The 16,273-nt window shown below is 40.9% G+C and overlaps 1 long non-coding RNA gene across 1 annotated transcript; it reads left to right on the forward strand.

The window, feature by feature from the left end:
* Positions 1 to 5,659: 5,659 nt before the first annotated feature.
* On the forward strand, positions 5,660 to 9,701 carry LOC115459327. Its single transcript, XR_003940251.1, has 2 exons — positions 5,660 to 5,715; positions 7,873 to 9,701. It is a non-coding gene; the product is annotated as an uncharacterized LOC115459327 (long non-coding RNA).
* Positions 9,702 to 16,273: the final 6,572 nt, after the last annotated feature.

The following is a 16,273-nucleotide window of genomic DNA, read 5'->3' on the forward strand; positions in this document are numbered from 1 at the left end:
GAGTTACAAGATCTGGAAAGTATTCCAGAACAAATCCATACAAAATAAGAGAGGTTTAGCACACAATTAAAAAACAATTTGGGCCCTAACAGGGGGCTAATGAAGGCTTAACTATAATGGAGAAACTGGTTCAAACTTTCTAGCCACTGTATTTTGAAAAGTCTGTAATTTGTTTTTTTTTTAACAGGCTTTCAGATAAGCCCACAAAGATAGCACTGCAGTAATCCATCTGCAATAAAAGTAGGGATTGTGCCATTAATTTAAAAGCATTAAATTAAAAATATGATCTTATCCTTCTTAACTTTTTCATAGTACAAAATCCCTTTTTTTATCACCTTAAAAAAAAAAGGCCTCCCCCCCCCCCCCCCCTCCCTGAAAATGGACATACAGCAAAATGAAAATTGCCGCATGTCCATTTTGGGTCTGAGACCTTACTGCTTACTACTTATTACTACTTATCATTTCTAAAGCGCTACTAGACGTACGTAGCGCTGTACACTTGAACATGAAGAGACGGTCCCTGCTCGACAGAGCTTACAATCTAATTAGGACAGACAAGCAGGACAAACAAGAGATAAGGGAATATTAAAGTGAGGATGATAAAATAAGGGTTCTGAACAAGTGAATAAGGGTTAGGAGTTAAAAGCAGCATCAAAAAGGTGGGCTTTTAGCTTAGATTTGAAGACGGCCAGATATGGAGCTTTACGTACTGGCTCAGGAAGTCTATTCCAGGCAGCCATAGTCCTAGCGGTAAAGAATTTGGGTGGTAATGACCTACACACATCAGATGCCACTTGACGCGTGTCCGCTATGCGCGCCAGAAAATAAAAAAATATTTTTCAGACGCACGTAGCGGATGTGCACCAAAATTGAAATTACCGCAAGAGCCATTCGGTAACTGGGCGGTAACTCCAATTTGGCACGTGTTAGGCGCACATAGGTGCCTATGCTGCTTAGTAAAAGGGGCCCTTTGTTTTTTCAATATTTAATTTAAGCCGTGTAGCCATTAAGGGTACCAATCCCATTTTCTATTTGTTGAGCAATTTCTGATAAAAGAGTTAATAAAAGGGATTACAGTAACATTGTCAGCGTACATATGTCTAGAAGCCTCTCTCTTCTCTGCCCACAGACCCAGTCCAGCCTATCTCACTCTCTCCCTTCCCCCTTCAAATCCACATCTATAACACATCTCCCACTCCAGGGTACTGCATCTTTCCCTCCTATCTGCCTGCCTGCCATCTGTCTGTCCCCTCCCCACCCCACCCAGGACCATTAGAGCTACACCTTCAGCTCTCTCTCTCACCATTGGGTAGGTTCAGCAAGCATCTCTTTCCCCTCCTTGTAGTCGGACATTTGCCTTCTTGAAGTAGATGAGTCTGTCTGCTGCCATTAGCGGTGTTCACTCTAGCGATTATAGCAGGCCTGCCTCGGGGACTCAGCCTTTCCCCGTGGCGCATCCCTCATGGAAGCAGGAAGTTGCGTCGGAGGAGGCAGGACGTGTCATAGGGGAAGGCCTAGTCCCCAAGGTAGGCCTGCTGTAATTGAGGAGAGGGAGAATGGGAGTCCCATCCATCACCACTGCAGAAATAGAAAATTCTTTGATGCTGCCTTACTTTTGGGTGGGCCCTTTGTGTGTTGTATTGGGCTGCTTGGTGCTGCGGCTACCATCAGCTTTTTACTTGGGGAGTCTTATCGGGTCCAACTTGCGGCAAGCCTTCCCAAGCCTCTTATACCAGATAGAACAGATAAAGGATTATATTGGCTCTTATGTAAGGTGATTGTGTGATAAAGGGTTTCCCCCATTTCCCCTACTGCCTGTCCAAAATTCTGCAAGATGAGGTCACAATTTTTTAGTTTGTATGTTTGTGAATGAAAGTTTGTTTTCACTGCATGGGATTTCTATTACAACAATCTTATAAAATCAAGTCAAATGCCTGAAATATGCACGGTGCAAGCTGACATGTATTGGTACAGTAGGCATGTTCTGGGGGAGCATGGGCAAAGTTACGGCTTCTGCGCATATTATAAAATATGCATGATTGCACATATTGTACATGTGTACATTTATACCTGTTGAGCAGGTGTAATGTCCACGCCATCATCCACGTATGGTTTTCTGCAGAATTTATGCTTGTATTTTGTAACGATGCACAAAAGAAATCAGGTGAGTGTTTAGCAAATAACAGGGTGACTTGGTTAATAGGGAAAGAAGGTGTCTATTTTTATAAAGACACGAAAGATGCCCTTACTAAACTGTCTTAAGCAGCCAGTGTGGATTTTGCTGTGCAGTAGATGATTACATGGATCCACACCAATGGCTACTACGTATTAAAACCAGCCAGTGCAGTTAAAACAAACAAAAAAATTCTCTAGCTGCTTAACATACCACATTATTTTGTTCTTTCAGATTTTACTGACAAATGTATTTGTTGGGGTTGGTGCTAGATTGGCAGCACCACTTAATGTTGGTCTTCTGTGTATTCACAGACCTACTGCAGCTCAGGAAAGATGTATGTGTGTGTATTGTACACTTGGCAGTATACACAGAAGCCAACACACATTTGAAATTATTGAGCAGTAGTGCCAGGCATCAAGATCTGAGCCCTAACTGTTCATTCATGCACTTGTCTTAAGGATTCATGTATTCTGAGCACGTGTATAAATACTAAGCTGTGTCAGTACAGGTAAACTTTAAAAACAAAATATGTGCATACTTCCATTTTGAAAATTACCTCGGGGAATTTTGCATTTGCATTTATACCTCTGCTCTTTGGCACACATGTTTTCTAGGTAGATTTATGCCCTTATGTGTATATTTTAGAAAGTTTATACATAAATTGAAAATCTGACCCTGGAAGGGCCTCTGTTATGGCATATAGAAGTTTTATGCTCATAATTTTACATGCATACCATATTTTCAGTTTTAAAAGCACCTATTTCTGCACATTAAACCTTGCTTTATCTGCTGAAATGGCTTTTAAAATTGTCATCCCTGTGATTCCATCCCATGACTGCATGTCTGTCTGGGTGGTGGGTTTTTGGTTTTTTATTTTTAGTTGTTAAACGCAAAGGAATCCTGTTTAGAAGGAATGGTTCCACGGAATCTTAGCGGAGATTGGATGGCGACGCCGGTAATTGGGAAACAAAACAGGAGCTGGGCAGACTTCTGCTGTCTATGTCCTGATTATGACAATAGATAGGGGTGGGCTGGAGTGTAAATTTTTTAAGGGGCTTCAACGTTTGCTTCAGAACTTAGTACAAGAACAGTGCTGGGCAGACTTCTATGGTCTGTGCCCTGAGAAAGGCAAGGACAAATCAAACTTGGGTATACATATAAAGTATCTTGTTGGGCAGACTGGATGGACCGTACAGGTCTTTATCTGCCGTCATTTACTATGTTACTATGATAAAATGATAGTCCTTTGGTTAGGCCCTTCTCCTGGGACTTCTCCAAGCGACCTTCCTTCAATAAGCATTCAAAAGGGTACTGGGGTCAACATTGGATTTGACGCTTACTATGGAGCCTCATGTCAGCCTTTTAGTGAAAAGGTATTTTTTAAATTGAGAAAGCTTAGATGTATTAGGAAGTATGTTTTATTTGATCTGTGTAAGTTAGTGGCTCAGACTTCTATATTATCACACAGATTATTGTAATCTCCTTTATGTCGGCTGCCTCACTAATGTGAGGCATCCATGATTTGGGTTTCTGTCAGGGACTTTGTGACCTAGCTTCGCCACTCTTGGAAACAGGATACTGGGTTAGATGGACCATTCATCTGACCCAGTGTGGCTATTCTTTTGTCTTATGTCCTAAAGGCACGCTAGCGGTTTTAGTGTACGCTGATGATTAGCGCGTGCTAAACACTAGAGACGCCCATGGAAATGTATGAGTGTCTCTAACGTTTAGCACATGCTTATTTTAAATGCATGCTAAGAATGCTAGTGTGCCTTTTGTAAAAGGACCCCTAAACTTTTGAAGCAATTGCAAACCCTGCAAAATGTAGTAGCAAAATTAATGTGGCTTGTTAAATTACATTGGCTCCCAGCAGAAACCTTTTATCATTTACAAGTTTTCTGATTTTTAAAATTTTTCATGGCCTTACTCAAGATTATCTATGTAACCTTATAATACCCTTCACAGTTTATAGATTATTGCATAATCATCAATAATTAATTTTATATTTATCTTTAGGAAAAGGTATGCAGTATGAAAAGACCTTCAATGCTGTGTTTACATATCAAGCTATGTTACTATGGAATTCATTATCATTGATAATTAGATTACATGCAATTTAGGAAGAATTTAAAAACTCAATTTTTAAGGTATTATTAGATGGGTCAATTATATGTAGTTCCTAGCAACTGACTAGTTTTATTTCTTATTATAGTCTCAGTATACATTTTCTTTTTTTGTGGAAACTGCAGAATATAAGCATGTGTATTAATATATCATCATCGTCTTCATCCATCATAAACCAACTCTCTCAGGCCCATTTCCTTTGATTCCAGGCTCCCTTCCAAAAACAACAACAAAAAATAGACAAAAGGCTTGTTGCCACAGAAAATAAAATAGGTGTCTGCTTGTTTCACTGCCTTTAGTTATATTATTCCCCCTCTCAAGTTAGCAGCCTGTAGCTAGTTGGTCTCGTGTTGTGAGGACTTGCTATGCTGCTTGTCCTTGGAGAAAAGCAAGTTTCTTATCTGTTGCAGACATTTTCTGTGGACAGCAGGATGCATGTTTTCACATACTTTCCTACCTCCTGTGGAGTTATATTCTGTTATAAGCTGTAAAACTAGAATAGAAACATAGAATCATGACTGCAGATAAAGGCCCATCCAGTCTGCCCATTCTCTGTAACCCCTCAACCCATAGGAGCCAACTTTTCAAAATGATTGGGGGTGCTGACTTTTTTTTTTAACAGGTAGTGCATTCCCCCCTCATTTCCTGTTTCTGCAAGGGCGGGATCAGAGCTGAGAGAGAAGGGCCCTGCACGCATTTCACCACTGCTGCCGGCCGCTGTAACCCGTCCCCGATGAGATAAGTCAAGAGATGACATTTAAAATTCGGAGGGAGGGAGGAGGCCTGGAACTCGAAGGGAGGGAGGGACGACGACCTTGGAACTCAGAGGGAGGGTGCGAACTACTTCCGGTGGGTGGAATATTGGGGGTGCTCGAGCACCCACAGAGTCGGCGCCTATGCCCCAACCCCTCCTCTTCCTAAGGGATCCCACGTGCTTATCCCATGCTTTCTTAAACTCTGACACAGTCCTCGACTCCACAACCTTCACCGGGAGGCCATTCCACACTTCCACCACCCTTTCGTGTGACAGTGGCATGTGGGAAGTAGTGTGTATGCATTGTACCTACTCAAGCTAGATTAGTTTCCTACACCCAACTCCTTCGATGATATCGCCCATCTTGTCAGGCCTTGTATCCAGCTGTTTATGGAGAACACCTGCTACAGGTAAATAACTTGGTCATTTGTTTCAAGGTCATTATGATATGGAGATCCTTGTGTATGTATCCTTATGGTTTCTTTGTAGAACTATTCAAATCAGTACATATTACTGATCTGGAATTGTATGTGAGAGAATTGCTGTCTTGAAAAAAACAGAAATTCCAGTCAAAAACAAACAAGTACAATTTGGACTTTTTCTTTAGGGTCCTGGGTTTATTGCTGCTCTGTGGGGAGTTCTGGTATTCAAAGAAATACAGGTATGTATAAGTCCTGATGAGATACTTTATTAATATGTTTGCCTACATCCTGTGTGTGCTTATATATGCAGAGCTTATTTGATCAAAGTGAATGTACTTAACACTTCCTACCACACCTTTCTGAACTCATTTGCAACTTTCTTTAAATTAATTTATTATTCCTTTTATTCTATCTTATCTATATGTTCCATCTTTGCTTATATTGTAGGTTATCTGTGAAAATGTTTTATTACATATTGCGTTGACATTGTAATATAGCATACTATGCCATACTTTTTATTAAGGTTTGAATACTTTTACTGCTGTAGTTGCTATTGCTTGTGTTTGTTTTATTCTTGCTGTAGACTGTCTTGAGTGAATTCCTTCAAAAAGGTGATAAATAAATCCTAATAAGAAGGGTACACAGAGAAATTCCTCACGCCCAGTAGGTGTTAATCACAGCCTAACAGGCAAAAGCCAAAAATAAAATGGTCTCTTCCGAAGTCAAAAGCAGCCAAATAAAGAGAAACGTGTGATCGTTTGCCATCTGTCTGAGGCCCTGATGCTCAGAAGCAGATGCGGGCAGTAGAGGCCATTAGTGCCAGCCCAGTGCCCACATTTGCTGGCACAGAATGCTGAGAGCCAACGAGTGCGTGTACAAACAAGCTCGCTGGTTCACAGCGCAAACAACGTGCAAATTCATTCTGATGAGGTCTTTATATATTTCTCCATAATGTTCAGCGGGCAGCGTGCCAAACAAGGGCACTCTTTCCACTATAAACCCTATGCCAGGTCAGAGCTAGTGTTAGTGTGTCTGGACAGACGACTGGCACCATATCCCCATTCCTTTCAGCTACCCACAGCTCTGCTACCTCCTGTGGTTAGTTTGCTTTCCATTCGTGTGCCTAAAATAAATTTGCAAACAGAACGAGTGAAATTTTCGGTTTTCAAAGTGTCTTTGCCAGGTTTTTTTAAGTGCTTTCCATTTCATAATCTCTGTGGAAAGATATATTTTTACAAGGAAAAGCATTATTGACGACTGTATCTGCCCACTCTAGTATAAGTAGAGAAAAGCCCCTTCTCCAGTAGTAAATTGGGGTTCTCTTTTCAGAGAGAACACTGTGTAATTAAGAATTGCATTTTATTATCGTTGTCAGCATACTTTGTTTAAATCTTTTTATCGAATATGTAAACATGACCAACCATGGCAAAATATATTGCATCATGGTTCTTTTAACTTTACAGTTTTCTTTCTAATCCTTCCATCTCAATCCTATGAGGAACACTCAACTGTATGAAGAAAAAAAAAACATTTCCAGTACGTTACCATCCCTCAGCCGAACCCTCCAAAGTTTCTAGGCACAAAGCAATAAAATGGCCAACATGGGTTGGGAACATGGTGAATCTTCATGCCCTCGTTCCCCACCTCCCACCTGGGGACTAACATAAACCATAAGAAAGAGGAGATGAGAGAGGAAAAGGAACAAGAACAGCATTCCAGCACCCCACCCCCTACAACATAAATGTAGGCTTGCAGTGGGCATGTTTGAACATTGTTTCTGATCGGCAGTTTTGGACTCAAGTTAGTAAGTTTATGGCACGTGTGTTAGGCCAAGAAGTGGTGGTCAAGCAGCAGAGGTTCTTTTAAATTAACCCTTGTGTCTGGAGGTACAAGGGGGAGGGGCTAGGCTCCTTATTTGGAAAATGTTTTTGTTAGAGAAAAAGGAGGTCTTGTTGGAATGGATGACCGCAGTCCCCTAGATTTCTGGCAGTGGTGGAATGTCTTGCATCATTTGATGCAGATGGAGAAGCTTTCAGTGATGGGTAGCTCTGGGAGTAAGTTAAGGTTCATGTTTTTAGAATCTGTAGGTCTGGTCTCCCAGGGCACATAGCAACGTGGTCAGTTTAGGGTGAGTATCAGTAAGTGGGATGGGGGGAGCAGTATTCTTGGGTTGCAAGTTCTCTGGTGGGAAGGTGGGTATGAACTGCAGTTGCAGCATACTTTAAAGTGTCAGTTACTAGATGTAAGCCATTTCTGATATGACCTATATACATTATGCATTACTATTACATGCTTAGAACCATGGTTATCTTTTGGCCCAGTATTCATTATTTTAGGAGAAACCTCATATGATACTCGCTCTTCATTATGGTTTGTTTTTATTTTTAACTCTACAGGGTCGAAAAAACTATGTGCTGCTCGGCTTGGCATTTTGTATCATTTTGGTTGGGTCTCTCTGCACAGCGTTTTCAAAACTGTGAAGGCTTAAGGAAGACTGGCATGCAGTTCACTTGATCCAGGCAACATTGATTTATAGAGCTTGCGTGTCAAGAGTTTCCATGTCTATGAATGTCTTCATTTTAAGAAGAAACCCTGGACATAAGGTTCCATGAAATGCGAAGAATGAGCGTCAGTTCTCCAGATTAAGTTAAAATTTGAATTACTATAGAATAACACATTTGCACGAACGTATATCTTGCTGTGTTCACTAGATTTGTTTTCATGCTAACCTTTTATTACCGATGATACTGAAATATGCTGCATGGCAGAACATATTTCTAGCTATTAATATTAACGGATGTTAATACAAGCTGTTTCAAGATAGTTTTGCATATCACAATCACTTGCACTGAATGTTCCATTGGATATTTCCAAAAATTATAAAAAAACGAATCAAGTTGTTGGGGTTTTCTTTTCACTGCATCCCACAGCACTTTCTTAGACTGCAGCACTATCTAAATGGACCAAGAATGTACCTTTGAAGGAGTTTCTTAAAATGGGCCTTTTTTCAACGACAGATTAAATTTCCCATGTTTTGTTGCTTGCAGCAGGACATTCTTGTCAGGTTGTTCCCTATCCAGATTAACAAAGTTCAAGTTCAGTTATGCTAGATCTGGAAGAGTACCTGAACGTAGTTCTCACAAAAGTAAACGTATAGTAGTTGGTCAGCCAAAATAATGATTTGGATTTCTAGATTTAATCACCTTTTCCAAATCCAAGGTTAAGGCGAGTTGCTAATCAGGTATGATAGGTATTTCCCTGTCCTGAAAGCCTTAAAGCTGAGGGCCAAATTGATGAACCTGCTTTGTTGCACTTCAGTATGCATTATTAGTAAGCTCCATTGATGAAAACAGTTTAGTAAATCTAGCCCTGAGTTTGTATTTGTGGCACTGGAGGGTTAAGTGTCTTGCCCAGGGTTATGGGGAGCATCAGTGGGAGGTGGGGAAGCAACAGACCCTTAACCCTTGATTCTCTGGTTTGCAGCTGGCTGTTCTAAGCCACTCCACTGCTTCCATTATTCAGGATGATTGTGAAATAAAGAAAAGATGATGTGGGAGACAGGTTAAGTTTGATCACTTCATGGCTAGAGTTTATCCCGTATGCCATATCTTTTAGAAATGTCTCAAATAAGTTGTAATTTTATTGAGAGCTGAGTTCTGATAAAGTAACTGGAGACTGGTCAAAATGGCTTTTGCCGGTAAAAGCAGATTGTCATTTTAATAATGGACATTTTTATATGTCTTAAAATTGCCATTTGCTATAGTTATGATGCCACTAATGAACTATTTATAAGTCCTTTCCCTTGCTTCTGAAAAGTCCCATCACAGATCTTAGCAAAAACTGACTCTTTGTTAATGCATACAGAATATACCTAAACATACATAATCTTTGGTTTTCATCTTATATCACTGTCAGTATCAAAAATAATTAATTGCAAATTTACTAATCTCTTGAATAAAATATCAAAAAGGTAAAAAATTTTTTAGCATGAATGAAAAATTAAGCTAATTATAATGATACCAGTGTTTTAAGTGTTCCATGCAGAGTTTAGTGTTAGGTTGAATGGGAAAGCAGTTCTTTCTTGGCTGTACAGCATTGGACAAAATACTTTTTCGTTGGAAAGTGGTTAAAATGTAACAGGTCTAGGGCTGTACATCAGTTAACAATTTTAATAACTTGATTAATTGCATAAACTGGCCAATAAAAGGTTCTATTTTGTGGTAAACCACTATAGTAATTCTGATGTTTGTTTATTAAAACTTTCTTGATTGCTTTTTTTTAACAAGTAAATTAAATCGATGTGAAGTCATAATTAATAGCAGACAATTAAAGAAATGAATACCATTGGTTAATAAGGAAAAACACAATCATAATCATATCAAGGACATTCACACCAAGTCCTAACACTGTACCCTGAAATGCTAAGGGGCCCACCTGCCTTTCCCAGTAAATCCTCAGCTGGCAGTATAAGCCTTAATAGAAAGGTGGGTTTTTAACATAGTCTTAAGTAGAGAGGTGTGGTAGCCGTGTTAGTCCACTCTTAAAGGTTATCAATAGAAATCAAACAAAATAAAACATGGAAAAGAAAATAAGATGATACCTTTTTTATTGGCCATAACTTAATACATTTCTTGATTAGCTTTCGAAGGTTGCCCTTCTTCGTCAGATCGGAAATAAGCAAATGAGGTAGCAGATAGTATATATAAGAGAAACATCAAAGCATTACTTTGACAGTCTGACAGAGTGGGAGGGTGAGGGTATGCAAGGGGACATCAAAGCATTTAATTGATATTCTAACAGGATGGGTGTTGGTAGGTGAGAGGAGGGTAATAAACAGAGAAATACAGCTTTATGGTTTATAATGGGTTAGAAAACCCAGATCCTTATTTGTTAGGTGTCAAAATATTCAATCATTCTTATTTCAAAGGTCTTACGTTCCTGTATTGTTTTAAAATTACCTTTCAGTATTCTTACTGTGAAATCACTGGTGCAGTGTTCTGGTCTTGTAAAGTGTTGGCCCACAGGGGTGGGGGCTTGACTGGCACCGGCTATTTTCATGTGATGTCTGTGCAGATTGAATCTTGGAGACATTTTTAACCTACAAAGGGCAAAACAATTTTTCAAGACCAAGGAGATCTGAGCAGTAAATGTAAGATTTGAATCTAAAACAACTCCTAAATATTTGAATTGCGTAACTGGCTCAATTGGTATACTGCATAAAACTGGGGTAACTGATAAATGGGGACGTGACCCGTAATCCAACAAGTAGTTGTCTTCTGGGTGTTTAGAACCATAGAATGATTTAAAAACCATTCCAATACATTATTAAGACTTCTGAAGAAGGGAAAAATCTGGGTTAAAATTAGTAATATAATGGACAATCAAAATATCATCAGCGTAGAGATATGTTCTAAGGCCAAATGACTGAATGAGTGCTGCTAAGGGATGAAGATAGATATTAAAAAGAATTGGAGAGAATCGATCCCTGCGGAACTCCACAAGACAGTGCAAAAGAACCAGTTTGTCTCTCTGGAGTAAGGACTTTAATTGTCAAATCTCGAAGTAAAGTGGCAAACCAATCGTGGACTATACCAGTTATCATCCTACTACTACTACTATTTAGCATTTCTATAGCGATACAAGGCGTACGCAGCGCTGCACAAACATAGAAGAAACACAGTCCCTGCTCAAAGAGCTTACAATCTAATAGACAAAAAATAAAGTAAGCAAATCAATTAATGTGTACAGGAAAATAAAAAATAAAGTAAATCAATTAATATGTACAGGAAGGAGGAGAGGAGGGTAGGTGGAGGCGAGTGGTTACAAGTGTTACGAGTCAAAAGCAATGTTAAAGAGGTGGGCTTTCAGTCTAGCTTTAAAGGTGGCCAAGGACGGGGCAAGACGTAGGGGCTCAGGAAGTTTATTCCAGGCGTGCAGCGAGACAGAAGGCGTGAAGTCTGGAGTTGGCAGTAGTGGAGAAAGGAACAGATAAGAAGGATTTATCCATGGAGCGGAGTGCACGGGAAGGGGTATAGGGAAGGACGAGTGTGGAGAGATACTGGGGAGCAGCAGAGTGAGTACATTTATAGGTTAGTAGAAGAAGTTTGAACAGGATGTGAAAATGGATAAGGAGCCAGTGAAGCAACTTGAGGAGAGGGGTAGTATGAGTAAAGCGACCCTGGCAGAAGACGAGACGGACAGCAGAGTTTTGAACCGAATGGAGAGGGGAGAGGTGACTAAGTGGGAGGCCAGCAAGAAGCAGATTGCAGTAGTCTAAACGAGAGGTGACAAGGGTGTGGATGAGGGTTTTGGTAGAGTGCTCAGAAAGAAAGGGGCGGATTTTACTGATGTTGTAAAGAAAGAAACGACAGGTCTTGGCAATCTGCTGGATATGAGCAGAGAAGGAGAGAGAAGAGTCAAAGATGACCCCAAGGTTTCGAGCTGAGGAGACAGGGAAAGTGAGAGAGCCATCAACAGAAATAGAAAATGGGGGGAGTGGAGCGGTCGGTTTGGGGGAGGGGGGAATGAGAAGTTTGGTTTTGGTCATGTTTAATTTCAGGTGGCGTTGGGACATCCAGACAGCAATGTCAGACAAGAACGCTGAAACTTTGGTTTGGATGCAAGGTGAGGTATCAGGGGTAGAAAGGTAGATTTGGGAGTCATCAGCATAGAGATGGTAGGAAAAGCCATGGGATGAGATTAATGAACCAAGGGAAGAAGTGTAGATAGAAAAGAGGAGGGGACCAAGAACAGAACCCTGAGGTACGCCGACAGGCAGAGGGATAGAAGTAGAAGAGGATCCACCAGAGTGAACACTAAAGGTGCGGAGGGAGAGGTAGGAAGAGAACCAGGAAAGGACAGAGCCCTGGAATCCAAGTGAGGACAGGGTATCGAGGAGTATGCTGTGATCGACAGTGTCAAAAGCAGCGGAAAGATCAAGAAGAAGAAATCCCGATAGAAGAAAGACATTGTGGAAGAAGATCATAGTCGATAACATCAAATGTTGCAGATAAATCAAGAGATACAGCTACAGAAATGTACCCTTCATCAAGTTTTTGATATGTTTCACTCAGTACTGATGTCAGGACAGTTTCCATACTGAAACCAATACGGAAGCTGGACTGAAGTGGATGAAGTATAAGTGATGACTAAGTGTAATTGCAATTGTAGAAAGACCAAGTTTTCTATAATCTTGGCAAAGAAAGGCAAATTTGAAATGGGTCGATAACTCGCTGGTATTGATGAGTCTAGAGAAGGATTTTTTAAGATTGATCGAACTATTGCTTGAAGGAATTGGGCACATAGTTTGAAATGTCTATATGCGAATGCCAGGAGCCTAAGAAATAAGATGGGGGAGTTAGAATATATTGCACTAAATGAAAAATTAGATATAATAGGCATCTCTGAGACCTGGTGGAAGGAGGAAAACCAGTGGGACACTGTCATACCGGGGTACAAATTATATCGTAATGATAGGGTGAATCGGATTGGTGGAGGGGTAGCATTGTATATTAACGAGAGCCTTGAATCAAATAGATTGAAAATTCTGCAGGAAGCAAAACACTCCTTGGAATCACTGTGGATTGAAATTCCATGTGCAAAGGGGAAAAGGATAGTGATAGGAGTGTACTACCGTCCGCCTGGCCAGGACGAACAGACGGATGCGGAAATGTTAAAGGAAATCAGGGACGCAAACAAACTGGGCAACACAATAATAATGGGGGATTTCAATTACCCGCATATAGACTGGGTTAATGTAACATCTGTACACGTAAGGGACATAAGATTTCTTGATGAAATCAAGGACAGCTTCATGGAACAGCTAGTTCAGGAGCCGACAAGAGAAGGAAAAATACTAGACTTAGTCCTTAGTGGTGCTCATGATCTAGTGCAGGGGGTAACGATACGAGGGCCGCTTGATAACAGTGATCATAATATGATCGGTTTTGATATTGGCATTGAAGGAAGTGAAACTAGGAAATCAAGTACGCTAGCGTTTAACTATAGAAAAGGTGATTACGACAAAATGAGAAAAATGGTGAAAAAAAGACTGAAAGGAGCAGCTCGCAGAGTAAAAAACTTGCATCAGGCGTGGATGCTGTTTAAAAACACCATCCTGGAGGTTCAGGACAAATATATTCCACGTATTAGAAAAAAGGGAAAAAAGACTAAACGTCAGCCGGCGTGGCTAAACAGTAAGATAAAGGAAATCATTAGAGCCAAAAAACAATCCTTCAGAAAGTGGAGAAGAGAACCAACTGAAAGTAACAGGATAGATCATAAGGAATGCCAAGCCAAATGCAAAGCGGAGATAAGGAGGGCAAAAAAGGACTTTGAGAAGAAATTAGCGTTGGAAGCAAAAATACATAGTAAAAACTTTTTTAGATACATTAAAGCAGGAAACCGGCCAAAGAGTCGGTTGGGCCGCTGGACGAAAATGGTGTTAAAGGGGCGATCAAGGAGGACAAAGCCGTAGCGGAGAAATTAAATGAATTCTTTGCTTCGGTCTTCACCGAGGAGGATTTGGGGGGGACACCGGTGCCGGAAAGAATATTTGAAGCGGGGGAGTCGGAGAAACTAAACAAATTCTCTGTAACCTTGGAGGATGTAATGGGTCAGTTCAGCAAGCTGAAGAGTAGTAAATCACCGGGACCTGATGGTATTCATCCCAGAGTATTAATAGAACTAAAAAATGAACTTGCGGAGCTACTGTTAGAAATATGCAATCTGTCCCTAAAATCGAGTGTAATACCGGAAGACTGGAGGGTAGCCAATGTTACTCCGATTTTTAAGAAAGGTTCCAGAGGAGATCTGGGAAATTATAGACCGGTGAGTCTGACGTCGGTGCCGGGCAAGATGGTGGAGGCTATTATTAAGAATAAAATTGCAGAGCATATACAAAAACATGGACTGATGAGACAAAGTCAGCACGGATTTAGTGAAGGGAAGTCTTGCCTCACCAATCTAATGCATTTTTTTGAGGGGGTAAGCAAACATGTGGACAATGGGGAGCCGGTTGATATTGTATATCTGGATTTCAGAAGGCGTTTGACAAAGTGCCGCACGAAAGACTCCTGAAGAAATTGCAGAGTCATGGAATCGGAGGTAGGGTATTATTATGGATTAAGAACTGGTTGAAAGATAGGAAGCAGAGAGTAGGATTGCGTGGCCAGTATTCTCAGTGGAGGAGGGTAGTTAGTGGGGTCCCGCAGGGGTCTGTGCTGGGTCCGTTGCTTTTTAATGTATTTATAAATGACCTAGAGATGGGAATAACTAGTGAGGTAATTAAATTCGCCGATGACACAAAATTATTCAGGGTCGTCAAGTCGCAGGAGGAATGTGAACGATTACAGGAGGACCTTGCGAGACTGGGAGAATGGGCGTGCAAGTGGCAGATGAAGTTCAATATTGACAAGTGCAAAGTGATGCATGTGGGTAAGAGGAACCCGAATTATAGCTACGTCTTGCAAGGTTCCGCGTTAGGAGTTACGGATCAAGAAAGGGATCTGGGTGTCGTCGTCGATGATACGCTGAAACCTTCTGCTCAGTGTGCTGCTGCGGCTAGGAAAGCGAATAGAATGTTGGGTGTTATTAGGAAGGGTATGGAGTCCAGGTGTGCGGATGTTATAATGCCGTTGTATCGCTCCATGGTGCGACCGCACCTGGAGTATTGTGTTCAGTACTGGTCTCCGTATCTCAAAAAAGATATAGTAGAATTGGAAAAGGTACAGCGAAGGGCGACGAAAATGATAGTGGGGATGGGACGACTTTCCTATGAAGAGAGGCTGAGAAGGCTAGGGCTTTTCAGCTTGGAGAAGAGACGGCTGAGGGGAGATATGATAGAAGTGTATAAAATAATGAGTGGAATGGATCGGGTGGATGTGAAGCGACTGTTCACGCTATCCAAAAATACTAGGACTAGAGGGCATGAGTTGAAGCTACAGTGTGGTAAATTTAAAACGAATCGGAGAAAATTTTTCTTCACCCAACGTGTAATTAGACTCTGGAATTCATTGCCGGAGAACGTGGTACGGGCGGTTAGCTTGACGGAGTTTAAAAAGGGGTTAGATAGATTCCTAAAGGACAAGTCCATAGACCGCTATTAAATGGACTTGGAAAAATTCCGCATTTTTAGGTATAACTTGTCTGGAATGTTTTTACGTTTGGGGAGCGTGCCAGGTGCCCTTGACCTGGATTGGCCACTGTCGGTGACAGGATGCTGGGCTAGATGGACCTTTGGTCTCTCCCAGTATGGCACTACTTATGTACTTATGTACTTATCCCTCAGATAGGGATCTAGAAATACATTGCTTGACAATTGGGAGAAGATCTAGGGAAGAGACCTTAAGCCAAGAAGATGGAACAGGATCTAATGTAATGAGCTCAAGAGAGGGAAAACTAAAGATGACTAATGTGCACCAGTAGTATCCAGCGTAGAGGGCACCAAATTCTCTATTTAATATATTAAAGACTGCTGAAAAAGGACCAAGGATAGATGCACGGAGGGCAGCAACTTTGTCCACAAAGAATTGTGGTGAAATGTCCGGAGGTGGAAAAGACTGAATTTCTGAATGCTGATCGGGACACGTAAGTGTAGAGAAAAGACAGAACAACTTTTAATTAGAGTTACCAGCCTCTAAAATTTGTTTTCAATAATAAGCTTTTTTTGCTAGTTTAATTTGTTGAGCATAGTAATGTTGTTGGTGTCTACAATTCATTGGTTTTCTAAGTTTTTTTATTCTTTCACCAGATATGCTCCGCATGCCATACCTGTTGTTTTGCAAATACCCTTGGATG

Source organism: Microcaecilia unicolor, unplaced genomic scaffold (assembly GCF_901765095.1).
Source record: "Microcaecilia unicolor unplaced genomic scaffold, aMicUni1.1, whole genome shotgun sequence".
NCBI lineage: Eukaryota > Metazoa > Chordata > Amphibia > Gymnophiona > Siphonopidae > Microcaecilia > Microcaecilia unicolor.